Source organism: Solanum pennellii, chromosome 5 (genome assembly GCF_001406875.1).
Source record: "Solanum pennellii chromosome 5, SPENNV200".
Taxonomy (NCBI): Eukaryota; Viridiplantae; Streptophyta; class Magnoliopsida; order Solanales; family Solanaceae; genus Solanum; species Solanum pennellii.
The window spans coordinates 50,961,858-50,980,176 of NC_028641.1; the positions used below are offsets into that span (position 1 = coordinate 50,961,858).

Here is an 18,319-nt window from a genome sequence, read left to right on the forward strand (position 1 = left end):
TATCAATTTTTGAAGTTTGATGGAGAAAAGTACCCTTCTTGCAGCTCTAAGACATTTACCTTGCACTTAAATGGAGTTCTTCTATTTGGGAGAGATAAAGAAGAGACAAGTAAGAGCAATTGGGTTTTAGGAAGTGTGAGGATTGAGTTTTAGGAAGTATGAATAACCTTTTATAATTCAATTTTACATTTCATAGGTTTAATTGCAGAAAACGTAAAATTTTTCATCTACTTCTACTGTGAATTTACATAGATCTCCCGCATACACATAATATATATACATAGGGAGTTTACATATACTCCTCCCATAGGAAGCAATACATAGGATTTTACCTTTATTTCACATATTTAATAAAGCAATATAATCTCATAGGAAGTCTAGAATACATCTCATATTAAACCATCTAAGTCGAACAACATTGGGGCTCAACCCATACTTCATTACAATAAAGACCTCATATAGGCATACACAAAGTCATCAAATAAAGAGAATGAACTAAATTGTATTTAAGACTAAACCATATCAAATAGCAAGATAATGGCATCATCCTCAGAAAGTGAGGACCTGCCGAACTTGGAGAATAGGATTCAAAGGCTTCTTCAATGGCCTTCTAAAATCTCAACGGTCGGAACCTACATTTTGTAGTAAACATAGAACCATGGGTTAGTACATCTTTTGTACTATGTCTAGGCATATGCACATAAAAACATTTGAAATCATGCATGAGAAAGTGAAATTTACTTTGGAAGACATGCCAAGTGATTTGAAAGCCTTCAATGCACATTCAAGAACCCATATAAGGTAATAACCATATATTCATTAATACAAGATCATATTTATAACAAGACCAACATCATCAAGTAAATGACGTCAACATGTGTAGTAGCATATTAGAACCATTGCCAAAGAAACATCTACATCATGTTATAATAACAAAGCATGTATAAGATTTCATAACATTACCACGTATACAAGACCCTCACTCATAACCTCACATCAACATTTCAAGTCTAATGACCAATTAAAGCTCTATAACCTTACACAATCAAGTAAACCAAATAAAGGATCATAAGCACTGCCTAACATCACATAATATAGCATGAAGAGTAGTAATCATCATGTTTAGAAATATAGATCAATAGCATGTTCATACATGAAACCAACGTCATACAGTATCATCGACATATAAAGTCAACATATGCATATAATTCACTTTATAAGAACATAATAACATAAGAACATCCTTCTAAGACTTCCCTCAGGGCTAACTAGTGCAATGTATAGGTAGAGTCTCATACCCCTACCTAGACTAAGTCAAACCCCTTAAGTGATCTTAGTTAGAGTTAAATTTATTGCTCATTTTACTTTTGGAAAAATCTTTCCTTAACAGAAATAGACCACATGAGCAAATGTGGAATCCGTTGTCATGAAATCCTACACCGAAAGAAGGCAAACTGCTTACAAATGTAGTATCAAGACATGTACATAGCATCTAGGTGGATCCACTAGCTATTATTCCTATGGGGGAAACATAGTTCAATAACAAGGAGATATTAGTTGGGACCCTCTTTATGACTTTGGTATTATAGTCTCCGATCTCATGAGTACTGTAGTGAACCTACCTTTTGTACTTGGGAAGGGATACTCCTCACTACTAGTTCACTCGGTGCTAAGCTAGTCTCTTTTTGAAATGTATTTATTTAATAATCATAATTTAGTTTAGTTCATATGAGAATAGCTCTTTGAATAGTCAAAGTCATTACCTCAATACGAATTGCATGAGAACATTCTCTCAATACAATCCACATGTGTGATATTAGCACAATAACATCATATATCATAGTAAGGCACATAGTTACTTCATAACCAAATTTATCATTACATTTTAAGAATATTCTCTCAATCACATCATCAATACATTTAAATTGCATCATCATACCACACCTACGTAATCCAATTATAAAACATACTTCAATTGAACTTCATCACCAAGTACAAGCCATCACAATTGAAGTGAAGGTTTAGGATAACAAGGACTTACCCAATCTCCTTCAAAAGCCATTATCATGGTCTTACCATCAACCAACCAATTTCATCCAATAATAGGTATAGTAACATCATTCAATAGTAATTAATACAATAACTAGATCAATTGCATCATCACCTATCCCAATTAAATTCAGTTCATAACGTAGGGTTAGGGGAAAAAGTCTTAATCATGAATTCTTCAAGAAATAGATCCAATCCCAATAATACATTTCTAAAAATTAATACATTCATCAATTCCCTTCAATTTATAAGCAAGATGCAAGATTTCAGGAAATTGGGGAAAGGGACATGATCACAAGAATTTCTCACAATAATCATCAATAAATCAACAATCTACATTAAATAAGCCATGGTAATCATAATTAGTAATAATCAATCATCAATTTCAGGTTTAGAATAAAACCCATTAGAAGAGGAAAACTCATAGGAATGGGTGATTTAGAAATCAACTTTCAAAAGACCTCTTCGGGAAAGGAATCCCAAGAGTGAAGAACTCATACCTTAATGAAGCTATATCCACGAAATCCAAGTGAAGTCCTAGAGTAATTGGGAGAGAGAAAGTAAAGAGAGAGAAGCATTTTTGGTTTTTTTTTGGGATTTGTTTTAGCTGAGTGAAAAATGAATTAAAACAGACCCTTATTATATATATAGTCACCCCATTAATTACCCAAAAGACCCCACACTTAATTGGGTCTTGTTGTGAAGTCAAAATGCCTAAAATACGACATTAACGAATTTGGGTAGTGGTTGCGCGTCACGGGGTCAATTTCACATTTCATTTTTCAAAATCTGGGTTAAGGTAGTAAGACTCGTGTAGACCCCACTATGTGAGTCAACTTTTTTGCCTCCTTGTGTTGGCTGCGCAACACGCAACAGCCATAATTACTTGGCTGCAGGCAGGCTACAATGGAAACTTGCTTGCCCATATTCGGGTCCTCCTCAAGGACCCTTTGGGTGGTCCTTTGGGAGTCGTTACTAAACATTTAGACCCTATATACTATATTTTACCAATTAAAAGTCTTTTTACAAGTCTTATACTTCATATGGAACTCCCAAACCTCCACACAACCTAAGGACGTCTACTAGTTCAATTTCGCTAGTTTCCGGACGTCATGGACATTTCTTGATGCCTTGACTCTAAAACATCCTAAATAGTTTATAAACATTATATTAGGCTTATAAATAGTGTTTTAAAGATTAGTTATTCATATGAGGCTCTATCTTAGAGGAGACTTAGCCATAAGGCCTCTTTCTTTGCTTTCAACATTAGATTAAGATAAGTTCTAGGTTATTCAAACCCATAAAATCACCCAACAAGGAAAATGATGCTACCCTTACTTCTAATACCAATGTTATACAAAAAAATCCAATTCATTTAATGCAGTCATGAAGGTTCGCACATAAAAACAAAGCAAACATTTGAACCATTATACATATACTTAGGCAACATGCTTCCATAGGTAGTCACTAAGCATTTCAAACTGAACTCATAACATTAGGCTACCATCATGAAAAGTCATATATTAGCATACCATTCCAAAAAAAGAGACTCATTTTATCCATAACATCTTGTAACATACTTTAACTATATTATGACACATAATTCTCAACAAAACATGTCATTTCCCATAGGAATGAACATGAGAATTCTAAAGATAATAAACTGACGCTGAAGCTAAATCATAATTAAATCTTAAAAGATGGGGGATACCTATATTCTATAACTTAAATATTTGAAAACAATGAGTTTAATACAAAGGAAATATTAACTCAATACTAAGTTGAACTAACTATGTCTGAAATAAGCTCTAAACTAGACTAGAAATACTGGGAAAAGCCCCAACTAAATCAAGCAAAAGCTGAAACTAAATAACTAAAGAATGAAATGAAACTCATAATTATTGTCCTCGGAGAACGAGGAATCACCACCACTAAATCTGCTGAACTTGAGATCGGAAATCGATCTATGCGTGATCTGGATGCTGAGAACCTAAACCTACATCACGAGAAGATGTATGCACGTACGCATCAATACTTGAAAGGTACTGAGCGTGTAGGATAGAGTAAAGCTGACATGAAACATATCTTAACAAGAATAAAAGCAAGTATAATAATCTTACATGATAAACTGAATTCTGAGCTAACTGGATGCAATGACCAATTTATAACATACTAAAACTGAATACTGATATACTGATAAATGGTCAATGTATAGAGTCTTACTGATCTGTGGGAGCTACTATTAACCAATAGTAAAACCACATTAGCATAATGTGGAGTCCGATGTATACGCCCCATTGAGAGGACCCAATATACCCTGCTAAAGGTATAAAGACATGCTGTCGTGATCACTAAACTGATTGCCCACAGAGGGGACTTACAACATACTTGGCTAGTAGTTCTGGGACTAATTGGATACAATGTACCCTAGTCCACTTCGATATTATACTACTCCTAATGAATCTAAAATTAACTTATTATGTTTGAGTTTTTGTAAATACTGGATAGCTCGAAACTGAACATGTAAAACTGAGAATGCACATTAATCTGGTAATTATCCATTTATATAATTCAAGAACTAAAGAAATACATATCTAGGATTCTGAGAATCATGCAATGGATAATAATATGATTTGGAACATATAACTAATAAATTCATGAAGTTCTCTTGAAGTTCTAGAAACCCTAGATCTAATTATGATATGGGAGTCAAGAATCTGAATGAAAACTAGGAACCTAATGGGTTAAAGGAACCCATTAGTGACATCCCACATACGTGGTGATGAAATCCACAAAACAATACTTATGTTTCGGGGCTGGAAGTGCTGAAGCTTGTGGCATTCTTGAACTAGGGTTCTTGAGCTTTTTCTCCTCTCATGCTTCTAATTTTCTAAGTTTTGATTTAAAGATTTGACTTAGATATGTTTTAATTATATTTCTAGGCTTAAAATTTACTAAAATCTAATGATTTAGGGTTAAAATGTAGTATCTTAAGGTTTAAATGAAGTGGGAAAAGACCAAAAGACCCTTGGATAAGTTGTTGTCAGACCAAAAGATGGCCAGGACTGACGGTCCGTCGTCTGACTACGCCCTATCGTTGGGTCCGTCGACTGGCCTGTTTGTCACGCCTTTACTAAAATGGGAATAACTTTTTAATCGAAGGTATGATTTTAGGTTGGTGTCTATGTAAAGATAATTTAATTATCTATCTATGGGTAGGTCATGGGACACCTAATTCATTTTGTCCTAAGAGTTATGACCGTTTGAAGTTGAACCAAGTGCATTTCCCTTTAACTATCTGCAATGTTTCCTCTTATGGTAAAACCTACGGACCGGGCTGGTCATCCGTAGCTCTTGTGAGAGAGTCGGTGAATGGCGGTCTCGATTGACAGTCACATGTAATGGACCGTCGTATGACCTACGGACCGTAAGTCTGTCTGTCGTCCAACACATAACCAATTTTCTAGACTGAAATTTTTGGGAGTTTTTGATCCCATCGACTGTTGTGCAGGACGGACCGTGGGTCAGGCTACAGTCCGTCGATGGCACCGTTGGTTCCATCTGTAGATTTTTTTTTCTGTAAAGCTGATTTTTGGTCTGTTTTGGCTACCGGGCGTTAGATAGGGATAGAAAGTTCTTTTTTCATTTTTATTTACTTACCATCATTGTCATTTTACTATATATATATTGAGTATACAAAGAAATGACTATCCTTAGAAATTAATGAAATTCAACCAATTTGTTAGTCAATTTAATAATATATAAATAAAGAGGGAAAAGGAGGGAATGTTTGAACTTGGGTCAATTGCCCAAATTCCACTAAATTGGGCTTTTCGACCACATGTCCTAATTTTAAAATTGATCCCAAATGGACTTGGCCCAAATCTGCTGAACCTGTGAAAATTCATTGGGCTTTTGGAAACCTTTTGTCTCTATATTCCATGATATATTTGATGTATACATCACGTATGTTGCTGATTTGCTTTGAATCCCAAACATGTAATTTATTAGGATTTCATATTCCTACGTTTTCCCCCTGTATTGGCACATCTTTGACATGTATGTTCCGACTGTATACAAATGTATACAGCCCACATATCATGTTTTATTTACTTTTCAGGACTGGAAAATTAATTTCTAGCAGTGTATCGCTGCTTTTAATCTATCACCTAATTCGAGGGAGGTGGCTGACTCGATGGAGTAAAACTGAGACTTCATGGACGATTTTAACGGATGCAAGATGAAGTGAAAGAGTCCACCATAGACTCAAAAATGAGTTTTCACATGCAAATGAAGCAAAGAAAAAGAGTAAATATATGTGTAAACCGACTTGGGATGAAAATAGAGAGAGTGACACGATTTATTGCAAATGTGAATGAATTCAAGAGAGTATAAATCACCATATAGTCCTTAAAATATATCATACAGAAACAAATTTGAAAACTAACAAATTTTAAAGAGCAACTACGAGAGCATACTAATCATTTCAAGCCAAATGATTCATTAAAGTAGCTAGCAAGAAATACAAATGGAAAACAAAGATTAAAAAAAATAAGATTGATCGTACCACCTATTCAAGTTAACAGACTTAAATATAAATAGCATGTACAAAGTCATGTGAGCATTGAGCTTATATTTGAATATTATTCACAAGAAAAATCATTTTTCATGGAAGATCCATATTCTAAGGAATGAACTGAGCTACTATTTGATAGTAAGATAGAACATAAGATAAAAGCTACTAATAATTAAAGAGCTACACCAAAGAAGATGTTTAATAGCAAACCAATGGACAATATCCTGCTAAAATCAATATATAACAATAATATAGATGTTTTCAAACATATAATCAACCAACATTACTCCGACCATGATATATCAATTTTAACCGAATTAACTCTTCTAAAGAAGTAAAACGAATTGAATAAATAATAGCTAATATTTGCAGGCTATGTAAAAATCAGAAAGCAGATTCGACACTCAAAGAAAGTAAATGAAGAAAACAATATAAAATCAAATAGAAAAACACATAATCAACAAAACTGAACCTAAAAAAGGTTAACCTTTATGCTCATTATCGAAACTAGATCATGAAGTAAAATATGAAGAAAACTTTAACATATTCAAGCAACCAAAACTTCAACAATAATCCACAACCATGGTTTTTATGGTAACAACCTCACAATTACCGTAAGAAAGAAACATGTCAAACTAGAGAAAGGTGAAGGGAATATAATAAAGGATAAGGCGATACCTTTTTCGGGCAGCAAACCAGACAGCGACGACCAGAGGAGACAAAAAACTTCTTCCGACACCCACAAACATTGAAAGCTCCGACTAAAGACTTGAAAAAACTGAATGAAACTCTTAGAAATTAATAGTAGTTATTTATTTTGTTCTTTTCCATGATTTCTAAAATCAATTTTTCCAATTTTTTCTCTGTTTTTTCTCTAACCCCTAAATAATGAAGAATGAGTGGATATTTATAAGGGGATATTTATGGCAGAAAGAGGGGGAAACCGATAGAATTTGAATTTCAAATTCGATCTCTTCAAGGGATAAGGTTGTCAGCTCAAAAAATTGTTCACCTCTCCAACGTACTTATAATCGTAGCCATTTGATTTCTTAAGAGAGGACGAAGAATATGGGAGATCTCGACACCTGGATTCCGCGCAAAAGGATAAGAAGAGGGGACAGGATGACACGCTAGGCTGCTAGACTCACGCTCTTGTTCGCGTCTAGAGTTGGATGCGCTTTTGTTTGTTTTATGGCGTTGGAGGGGAGTAAGAAAACGTATGAGGGGTCATTTGTTTGCTGGGTCGATTTGGAGCACGTATAGATATTGATTGATTTTGGCATTGTTGGAAAATTTGTGGGCTGGGAATTTTATTGTAATGGGCTGCTTGCATTTGGATGAAAGAATTGGGCCAAGGAAATTTTAAGGGAATTTGAAAAAGAATGGGCTACTGAAAAATGTTTTATAAGGACCCAAAAATTTGATCTTTTCATATAGTCAAATGAATTATCGATTCAGCCAAATTGAATTTTACTAATAAATTCGGCTAAATCATAGATAGGGCAAATTAATATAATTAATTAACGAGCTTATTAATCTTAACAAAAATAAAATAATTAATTTAATTGTAAACTAGTTATTCAAAAGTATAACTATAATTTAAACTAAACTAATTTAATAATATAATAACAAATATTAAATTTTTTTTGAGATAATTGTCAAATATTTACAAAATATACCAATCATATCTAAACTATATGAAAATATATTTACTAATTATAAATTATAAAAACTGAATAAGATTACTTAAAATGACTTTGGAAAGTATTTGAATGTTATAAAATGAATTATTCTAAATTGTTTGAAATTAAGTAGCTCGTGAATTAATTCCTACCGGGGAGGTTCAAAATTGGATGTCAAAGAAACCATGCATAAGCCACTACAAGATCATGCTACAAACTAGTACAATACATCGACAACACATTAGAGAGTAGAGAGACATAATAAGCAATTCTAGGGCAGTAGATAAAGACATAATAACAATATCTAAATCATGTTTTACCTATCCTAGAACTTAGATCACATCATATACATAGCATTGTAAATATGTAGGCTAAGGGAATGTAAATTTATTCTTACCAACAATCCTTTGTTTTAATCATTAAGGATTCATACCCACAATTAATCAACAACATATAATTAAAGCATTAGATAAAATCATCCCTACACAAACGAATCCCACATCCATGCATAATAGAGTCAATGTTACAATGAATGTCATATATTAACAACATATGGGAAGTAGAGATCAAGTTCTTCAAGTATATATCCACATTGGGGACAACAACACATAATTCATCATAATAACACATTATAGGAAGTATCTCAAGTACAATTAACTCTATAAGACATCATAAATAAATTACCGTAGAGTCGAGATACATTGAATAACATAAGAAATTTATAGAAGATAGGAGAACATGAATCAATACAACCAAGTATTCAAGCCTTGATCCACATATGATCCATTACATAAAATTCATAATCCATATAAATTATAGGCAGTAGATAACAATCAATTTAACATACTTGAATCACATTCCAATCCTCCTAACATCAAGATCATAATAGCCAATACATAGCTTAAAACGAGAGTTGGAAGGGAGCATGGGTTCATCAGGCAATTGGATTTAAATACACGTTAAAATCATCAATTCATCATAATTAAGCATTTGAAAATATTTTGAGAAAGAACCCATGGCTATATTGAAGGAGAGATTTGATCATGAAACTTCTTTGAAAACATTGAAAGGAACTCTCTAGATGGAAGATTAACTAGAGATTAAGGAACATCATACCTTAATGTAGAATAAAACCTCTAAAAATTGGTGAAGAACCCATGGAAATCCCACCTACAAGCTGTTATTGAGCTTCACCTTCAACGGAGGTTCTAGAAGAATATTTTTGGAGGGAAGTCTAATTTGTGTGAATTGAATCGGGAATGGGGTTGTCACATTTTTTTATCACTAGAATACACCCAAAAATAACCAAATAAACCATGTATGTCCATACTAGAAAGTGGGGTGAATTTCCCATTCACCCCATAATGGGACAGCGTGCATGCAGTTAAATGCAGCCTGCATCAACAGCCAGCCATCAACGCCCCATATGCCCATCGATGGGCCGTTGATTGCTTTCGTCGTTTGGGATTAGGCTTTCATTACGTTGAAACTTACCCAGCCTAAGTTCCAATTGACACTTCACCATCGACGATGCGTTCGTGGACTGACGGACCGTCCCTTGGCTCTATCGATTTACACTGCCAAGACATTGTCTCGACAGCCTTTAGGTCCTCCTTGAGGGATTTTTGTGGGGCCCTTGGTTACTCGTACCCGGATATTTCCAACGTAAATATATAAGTTAACATGTCAAAGACCTTACACATCTGTTTCACCCAAAACAATTACACGAAACACGTTTAAACATTCTAGAAACACTCAAGACACACACATGCCTGTCTCAAGGACTAACTTTCAAACCTCTTGGACGTTTTACCTCTAAATTTCATGAAACTCACCAAGCTGCCCGTAAACATAATTTCAATAAAATAAGGACTTCATAATACAATTATACACATGAAAAGCTCATAAGAACACATATGTCCCCTAAGATGACTAGTCGTCAAACGTCTTGGTTGTCTCTTGACGTTTGACTTCTAAATCACTTTTGAATAAATCATGCATACTTTAAAACACTTAATTAACATTTTAAAACGGTATAGGCACATGCGAGGCTCTATACACCCTAACTCATTTTGGGGGTCTTATAAAAAGCCTATTAAATTCTTCATATGCGAGGAGTCTATGTAAACTCCCTATGTATAAATGATGTGTAAGCGACAGGTCTATGTAAACCTCATATCATAGGCGTATATCAAAATCTTTAAATATTTACTAAACTTAACCTATTATTTGTAATGAAGAATATTAAGAGATGAGTCTTAGTCCTCTGAGGACAATGACACCAGTTAAATCTAGGGTGTACTCCCCGAATGTGATAAACTATGTATTAGAACATGAGGTTTAATATCCTTAGAATCGATGTCTCACTAAAACACATCTATGTTTGTTCTTATTCATAATTGTAAAGCTGCCACACATAAGAATGAAAGACTATGAGATGCTTAGCAAAATCCTTATCTTATTGTGTTCCTATGTCGTGCCTCTAGAGTTCTATTTTATGTGTTCTTTTCACATAAGCTTTTATTGTGGTTATAAGTATAAATACTATAAGGGAAGCCGTAAGAATGTTTTAGGAAGGTATTATTAATGCGGAATCTCATGACAACCAAGATCCGCCATAAGACAATAAAGTTCCTCCACTTGAGCAAGTTTTTATGGGTTATCATGTTCCGATTGTTCCTCCACCTATAACGGATGGAGAAATATGGGAAGATTTTATCAATTTGGACCATGAATTTACTTCACAAATTAATTCATCACTTCTGAAGTCCATGTTATGACGGCTCAAGTGAATCAGGAAGTTGAACCCCTTATGCCTCCACATGTTAGCAGTATGGCTTATCGTTTCAGAGACTTTACTAGGATGAACCCTCTTATGTTCTTCGGGTCGAAGACGGATGAATACCATCAGGATTTCCTATAAATTATATAATATCCTATTTGCAATGAGTGTGAGTATGGGTGAAAACTCCGAGTTGGCCGCCTATCAACTAAAAGATGTGGCGCAAAGTTGGTACACCCAATGGGGGGATAATAGGGTGTTAAGAGGTTGTCCGCTAACATGGGAGATCTTCAAGAGGGCTTTTCTTGATAGTTTATTTCCAATAGAGTTGAGGGAAGCTAAGGTGGAAGAATTCATCAACCTTCATCAAGCAGGTATGAGTGTACTTGATTATTTCTTGAAGTTTACTAAATTGTCTAAGTATGCCCCATACTTAGTGTCTAACATATGGATAAGATGAGTCGTTTTCTTACAAGAATGTCTGATTAATTAGTGGAATAATGTCGTTCAGCTAGCTTCATCATAATATGAATATCTCTCGTCTAATGGTTCAATAGGAAATCGAGAAAGAACTTTTTTCAGATGAAATTATTTGTATAAACAAAGAGTCAAATTTTGAGGCTTTAGTTGCATTAACGACTGGATCTGCTTGACTCATTAAAGGATGAAGAAATCAAAGTTGTAGTGGTTAGTGTAGCTTGCGGGATAGAAGAGTATAACTATATTTTAATTAAGAATCACATTATCACGAAATGGCGTGAAATGCATCAATTTGGCTTAAAAAAATATGTTTTTTTATATTACACTTGAACGATATAGTGGGTTATTAGACTCTGCATATAACTACTTTTTATTGTACGTGTATGTTAATTTTCGGGTGGTATTGGCAATAAGGACAAGATTCCAACTAAGCCATGTAAGAGAAGAGTGATTGTTATCGGGTAGGTCTTGCTGGGTTGGAGGCTGCAAGGCAACTGATGTTATTTGGATTTGAGATGATTGTTTTGGAGTGATAAAAGTGTGCACGTGGAAGCGTGTGTAAGAACAAGATTGAAGGAGGGAATAAAGTAGTAGTTGTTGACTTAGGAGGGAGTGTTTTGACACTTACATTAGGGAATACACCTTGTCAGTTGGATTCACAATTGTTGTGTACACTTCATACGATGAGAGACTATTGTCCACTCTATAGTGCAGACAAAAAGCCAGTAAATGAGTATTTGGATAAAAAAAGTGGAGACGACTTATAATGAACTATTGGACAAGGCAAGCAAGGTTAAGAAATATTTATATCTAATTAGTTCTCTTGGAGAGGAATTGGAGACTTTGCAAAAAGATTTTAGTGTTGCGATGAATGATGATTAGATCATCTTGTTTAATTGGCATTTGTCAAATCTGGAATATGCAAATGCAGGTTTTCTTTCTAAGCTTTCCTTAGCAATGAACCCTACGATATGGGAGGGGATCACTGCCTCTTGTCCGGTGGAAATGGAAGATTTTTTCATGCATTGTCTATTATTTTTTAAAAACTGTGTATTCCATTTGTTACGGTAGAGATAGTGTGAAGGTCATGACCGTAGAGTAATTATTTGAGATATATATGGCATTGTGCACTGTTCCTCTCGGAGTTATGAAGAGTGATTCTGTCATGTTCATTCCAGAGTTGCCTCAACAAAAGTGAGACACAATTAAAAGATTGGGATTTGGACTAATGTAATTGCGAGCTGCTATAGCTCTAAGCCTCTGGAAAGTAAGAAATTGACACTTACACTGCCTTGTAGTAAGGGATCTCACTTTCTCCAAGTTTGAATATTCTTCTAATGGAAATATGGATCTATACTTCCATTCCTAAGAAAACTTCTTGCCTGGGATTGCCTTATCCAAAAGTCCCACTTATTTTCATCCAAAAGCAAGTCCATAGGATTTCCATCAACCCGAGAACTAGAACCAACAACAACATGACCATATATATCAATATTGTTGAACTTATTACTATAGTTTAGTCAATACTTTCTTGATTTTACTCTGTTTTTTTTTATTCTTACATAACCATCTTCCTTGTATGCTAAATACACGGAGAGGAAGAAAACACTTGTTTCCCTATGATAACGAATTAGAGCGTACACTACGCAACATGAATCGAAACTTGGGAATTAATGATGATGATCCAAACCAAAACATCCCCGCTCTAGTTGATGTTCATGATCAGTTGTTACCCGATGCTCCGGGTGAGAACAAACAGAGGCGACAAAATCCAGCTACACGGCCCCAAGAATACTACAGACGATATGACAATATAGAAGACTATGATGGGCTACTTGTCTTGCCCCCTCTACCACCAAACCACACCTTTGTGGTAACTAGAATCCTGATGCAAATGCTCACTGCCAGAGGTTCGTTTTCTGGGCTACCTTCTAAGGATCCACATGCCCATATAGCTAAGGTAAGGGTAGTGTGTAAAAGTTGTGTAGGGAGGCCTGACTTGGACTTGGATGTAATAGGTCAAAGAGTGTTTCCTCTCTCACTGATGGGAGAGGCTGCTATTTGTTTCACTGTGCTCCCTTACAACTCAATTTTCACTTGGAACCATCTAAGAGACGTATTCTTAGCAACCTACTACCCGGTCTCCAAGAAACTAAACCACAAAGACAAAGTGAACAACTTTGTGGCATTACCAGGAGAGTCAGTTAGTAGTTCTTGGGATAGATTCACCTTGTTTTTGAGAAGCGTCCCCAATCACCTATAGATCATGAGTCACTGAAGGAATACTTCTATCGGGGATAGGATGATAATAATAAAGCGGTGTTGGATACTATAGCGGGTAGTTCTTATTGGGAGTGTCCTTATGCTGAGATTGCTGAAAAGTTCGAGAAAATCTCCCGGAACAATAAATGTTGGAGTACTAGGAAGTCAGATATTGGGAGAGGTACCTTCGCAGTGCAATCCACTCACAACCCAGCCACAGATGACATTCGTGAAGAGATGGCTCAGATAAGAACTGAGCTTTGGTTGGTACTAAAACATATCACTAGGGGCGCAAAAAAAATAAATGCAGTTAACTACTTCTCTAAACCACCACCACCACATGATGAATGCTATTATCCGGAGGATTCCTATGCAGTAAATAAGCAGAAACGGGGGTTTCCGACCGAGTGCCCAAGGCTCAAATCAGGATAATTGGTGCCAAGGTCGAGGAAACCAAGGTCGGTTCTATGGTAACTATAACCCTGAGGGTCATTATGTCCGAGACGGAAATTACAACCGCGATAACATCTTCAACAGCGGCAACAATGGTAATAGAAATGATAGGAATGGGCCCTATGTTCCTCCTCAAAATTATGAAGTTACTCCTAGGGATGGTGGAGGTAGTATGGCGCAAGTTGAGGATATGTTGCATAAAATGATGAGTAGGTTCGATGCTAGTGATGAGCACACTAAAGAGTTGACGAATGATTTAGTGGGTATTAGGCAGAAAGTAGATACACATGCAATATCGATTAAGCAGCTTGAGTTACAATTGGCCCAATTATCTGCGACTGTGAACACACGGCAAACGGGCACTCTTCTTAGCAACACTGTCCAAAATCCGAAAAATGATGGACATTGTATGGAAATCACTACTAGCGGTGGTAAGCAAACCATTGACCCACCTATGCCGTCATATGAGTAAAAGGTGACAAAAGATACTGAAATGGTAGAGGTTAATGGTGAAGTAGAAGATAACACTAGAAAACATGCTGAAGTGCCTAAAAAGCTAACTCCCGTGCCTAGACCACCACCCCTATTTCCTCAAAGATAAGTGAAAAAGACCGAGGATGGTAAATATCAGCGTTTTATAACAATGTTGAAGCAACTTTCTATCAATGTCCCTATGGTAGAAGCTTTAGAACAAATGCCCGGTTATGCCAAGTTTATGAAAGATCTGGTTACAAAGAAAAGATCGGGCACTTTTGAGGATGATGATAGAATGCAGCATTGTAATGCTATTGCTACAAGATCTCTGGTACAAAAGAAAGAAGATCCGGGTGCGTTCACTATTCCTGGTACAATCAGGCTATTACATTTTGTTAAAGCATTATGTGATCTGGGGGCAAGCATAAATCTCATGCCCCTTTCGATTTAAAAGAAGTTGGGTTTGGGTGATCCAAAGCCCACTGCGATGCGGCTACTGATGGCCGATCAAACAGTAAAAAGGCCTATAGGGATACTCCACGATGTGCTAGTAAAAGTGAAGTCGTTCATATTTCTGGCAAACTTTGTTATTCTTGATTGTGAAGTTGATTTTGAAGTGCCCATTTTTCTTGGGAAACCATTCCTTGCTACGGGAAGAGCCTTAGTAGATATGGAAAAGGGGCAGATAAAATTTTTGTTAAACAATGAGGAAGTGACCGTTAACATTTGTAGGTCCATGAAGCTGAGTGGTGAGCTCCAATTGGTATCTGCTATATCTTACAACATTGGTGAGTCATCTAAGACACAAATAGAAGAACGTCTAGATGTAGAAGAATTAACGGGAGAGATAACGAATTTTGATAACGATTGCATTGAAAAGTATGAGTCATTAGTCGCGGCTCTTAATCGAGGTGATGTTTGGTTTAAACCGAAGAAATATGAGTTAGATATGAAGAATCGCGAGTCTCCACCCGCGAAACCATCTATAAAGGAGGCTCCAAAGTCAGAACTAAAAGCTCTCCCACCTCATCTCAGGTATGAATTCTTAGGAAAGGGTGACACTTTGTCAGTAATCATTACATCAGACCTGAATGAACTACAAGTTGAGAGTTTGGTGAAAGTGCTCAAAAGGTTCAAAAGAGCTATTGGGTAGACTATTACGGACATTATTGGGATCCCTCCTAGTATTTGTTCTCATAAAATCAAAAACATGCCCAATCATAAGCCAAGTATTGAGCACTAGAGACGCTTAAGTCAAACTATGCAAGAGGTCATGAAGAAGGAAATCATTAAGTGACTGGATACCGGAGTAATCTATCCGATCACCGATAGTAGTTGGGTATGCCTTGTTCAGTGTGTACCTAAGAAAGGGGGAATGATTGTGGTCCCCAATGAGAAAAATGAACTTTTTCCAATGAGAACGGCTACTGGATGGAGGGTTTGTATGGATTACTACAAATTAAATGCATCGACTGAAAAAGACCATTTTTCTATGCCCCTCATGGATTAGATGTTAAATAGACTTACCGAAAAAGGGTGGTACTATTTTCTTGATGGATATTCGGGGTATGATCAGTTTTCTATTGCACCAGAAGATCAAGATAAAACCACTTTTACTTGTCCATATGGGACCTTTGCGTTCAAAAGAATGCCGTTTGGGTTGTGCAATGCACCCGCCACATTTCAGAGATGTATGATGTCAATATTTTCCGATATGGTGGAAGAATCTATAGAAGTTTTTATGGATGATTTTTCTATGGTTGGTGATTCATTGGAGCGGTGTTTGAACAATTTATTTGAGGTCCTTAAGAGATGTGAAGACTGCTATTTAGTACTAAATTGAGAAAAATTCCACTTCATGGTGAAAGAAGGTATTGTTTTGGGTAATCCCATTTCTAGAAAAGGTCATAGAGGTTGATCGAGCTAAAATCGAGGTAATAGAGAGACTTCCCCCACCTATCTTTGTAAAAGGTGTGCGAAGCTTTCTTGGGCATGCAGGTTTTTACCTCAGATTCATCAAAGATTTTTCAAAGATTGCACATCCATTGTGCAATCTTCTGGAGGGAGATTGTAAATTTTGTTTTGATGAATCCTGTCTTAAAGCATACGGCGAGCTAAAAGAAAAATTGGTGTCTGCACCTATCATTATTTCTCTGGATTGGAACAGTCCATTTGAGGTGATGTGCGATGCTAGTGGGGTTGCTCTTTGTGTAGTATTGGGACAAAGAAAGAACAAGATCCTTCACCCCATTTACTATGCTAGTAAAGCCCTAAATGAAGCTCAGAAGAACTATACAGTGACTGAGCAAGAACTCCTTGCAGTAGTTGCTTCTATTTGCTAGGTGCTAGAGTTATAGTGTATACTGACCATTCAGAATTGAGATATTTTATGGCAAAGAAGCATGCGAAACCGATATTGATTCGTTAGGTATTACTGCTATAAGAATTTGACTTTGAAGTACGGGATAGAAAAGGGACCGAAAATCAAGTTGCCAATAACTTGTCCCGACTAAAAGAAGAAGCTATGAGAGAGTTAGGGGATAAGACTGATATTAATGATACTTTCCCTGATGAGAATGTAATGGCTGCCTCACAAGACTTGATTCCATGGTTCGCAGATTTCCCAAACTATCTGTGTAGTGCTATTATTCCATTGGACTTGTCCTTTCATCAAAGAAAAAAGTTCCTGTACGATGTGAAGAAATTCTTTTGGTATGAACCATATTTATACAGGAGTTGTGCCGACGGGCTTATTCGGCGTTGTGTACCAGAATGTGAGATGTTGAGTGTTTTAGAGGCATGCCATTCCTCACCCGTTGGTAGACATCATAGTGGTATCCGAACCGCTCATAAGATATTACAATGTGGGTACTATTAGCCAACTCTTCATCAAGATGCTCATGAGTTTGCTAAAGCATGTGATATATGCCAAAGATGTGACGGCATTTCAAGAAAGCAAGAGCTCCCTCTAAACCCCATTCTTGTGATTGAGTTATTTGATGTTTGGTATTGACTTTATGGGTCCTTTTGTGAGTACTAATGGAATGAAGTATATGTTAGTAGCGGTTGATTATGTGTCTAAATGTGTGGAATCTATTTCCCTCACAAATAATGAACGTAAGAGTGTCACTGCATTCTTAAAAAAGAATATATTCTCTCGTTTTGGCACCCCAAGGGCAATTATTAGTGATGGGGGCTCCCACTTCTGCAACAGACTGTTCAAGGGGTTATTGGAGAAATTTGGGGTTCTCCATAATGTGACCACCCCTTACCATCCACAAACTAGTGGGCAAGTTGAAGTGTCAAATAGGGAGATCAAACAAATATTGTCAAAAACAGTGAACGTTAGTAGAACGGATTGGTCAAGGAGGCTTGATGAGCGTATAAGACTCCCATAGGTATGTCCCCATACCAACTTGTATATGGGAAAGCTTGTCATCTTCATGTTGAATTAGAGCATAAAGCCATGTGGGCTATGAAGAAGTTAAAAATGGATTGGAGCGAAGCTGCAGAACAACGGTTAACTGGGTTGAATGAACTCGATGAATTTCGCTTGAAAGC

General features: G+C 36.2%; 1 long non-coding RNA gene across 1 annotated transcript; it reads right to left on the bottom strand.

Annotated features, from left to right (window-relative positions):
• Nucleotides 1–307: 307 nt before the first annotated feature.
• On the bottom strand, nucleotides 308–7,859 carry LOC107018997. Its single transcript, XR_001456715.2, has 2 exons — nucleotides 7,304–7,859; nucleotides 308–632 (listed from the first exon to the last, which is right to left on the bottom strand). It is a non-coding gene; the product is annotated as an uncharacterized LOC107018997 (long non-coding RNA).
• Between the last annotated feature and the right edge of the window lie 10,460 nt (nucleotides 7,860–18,319).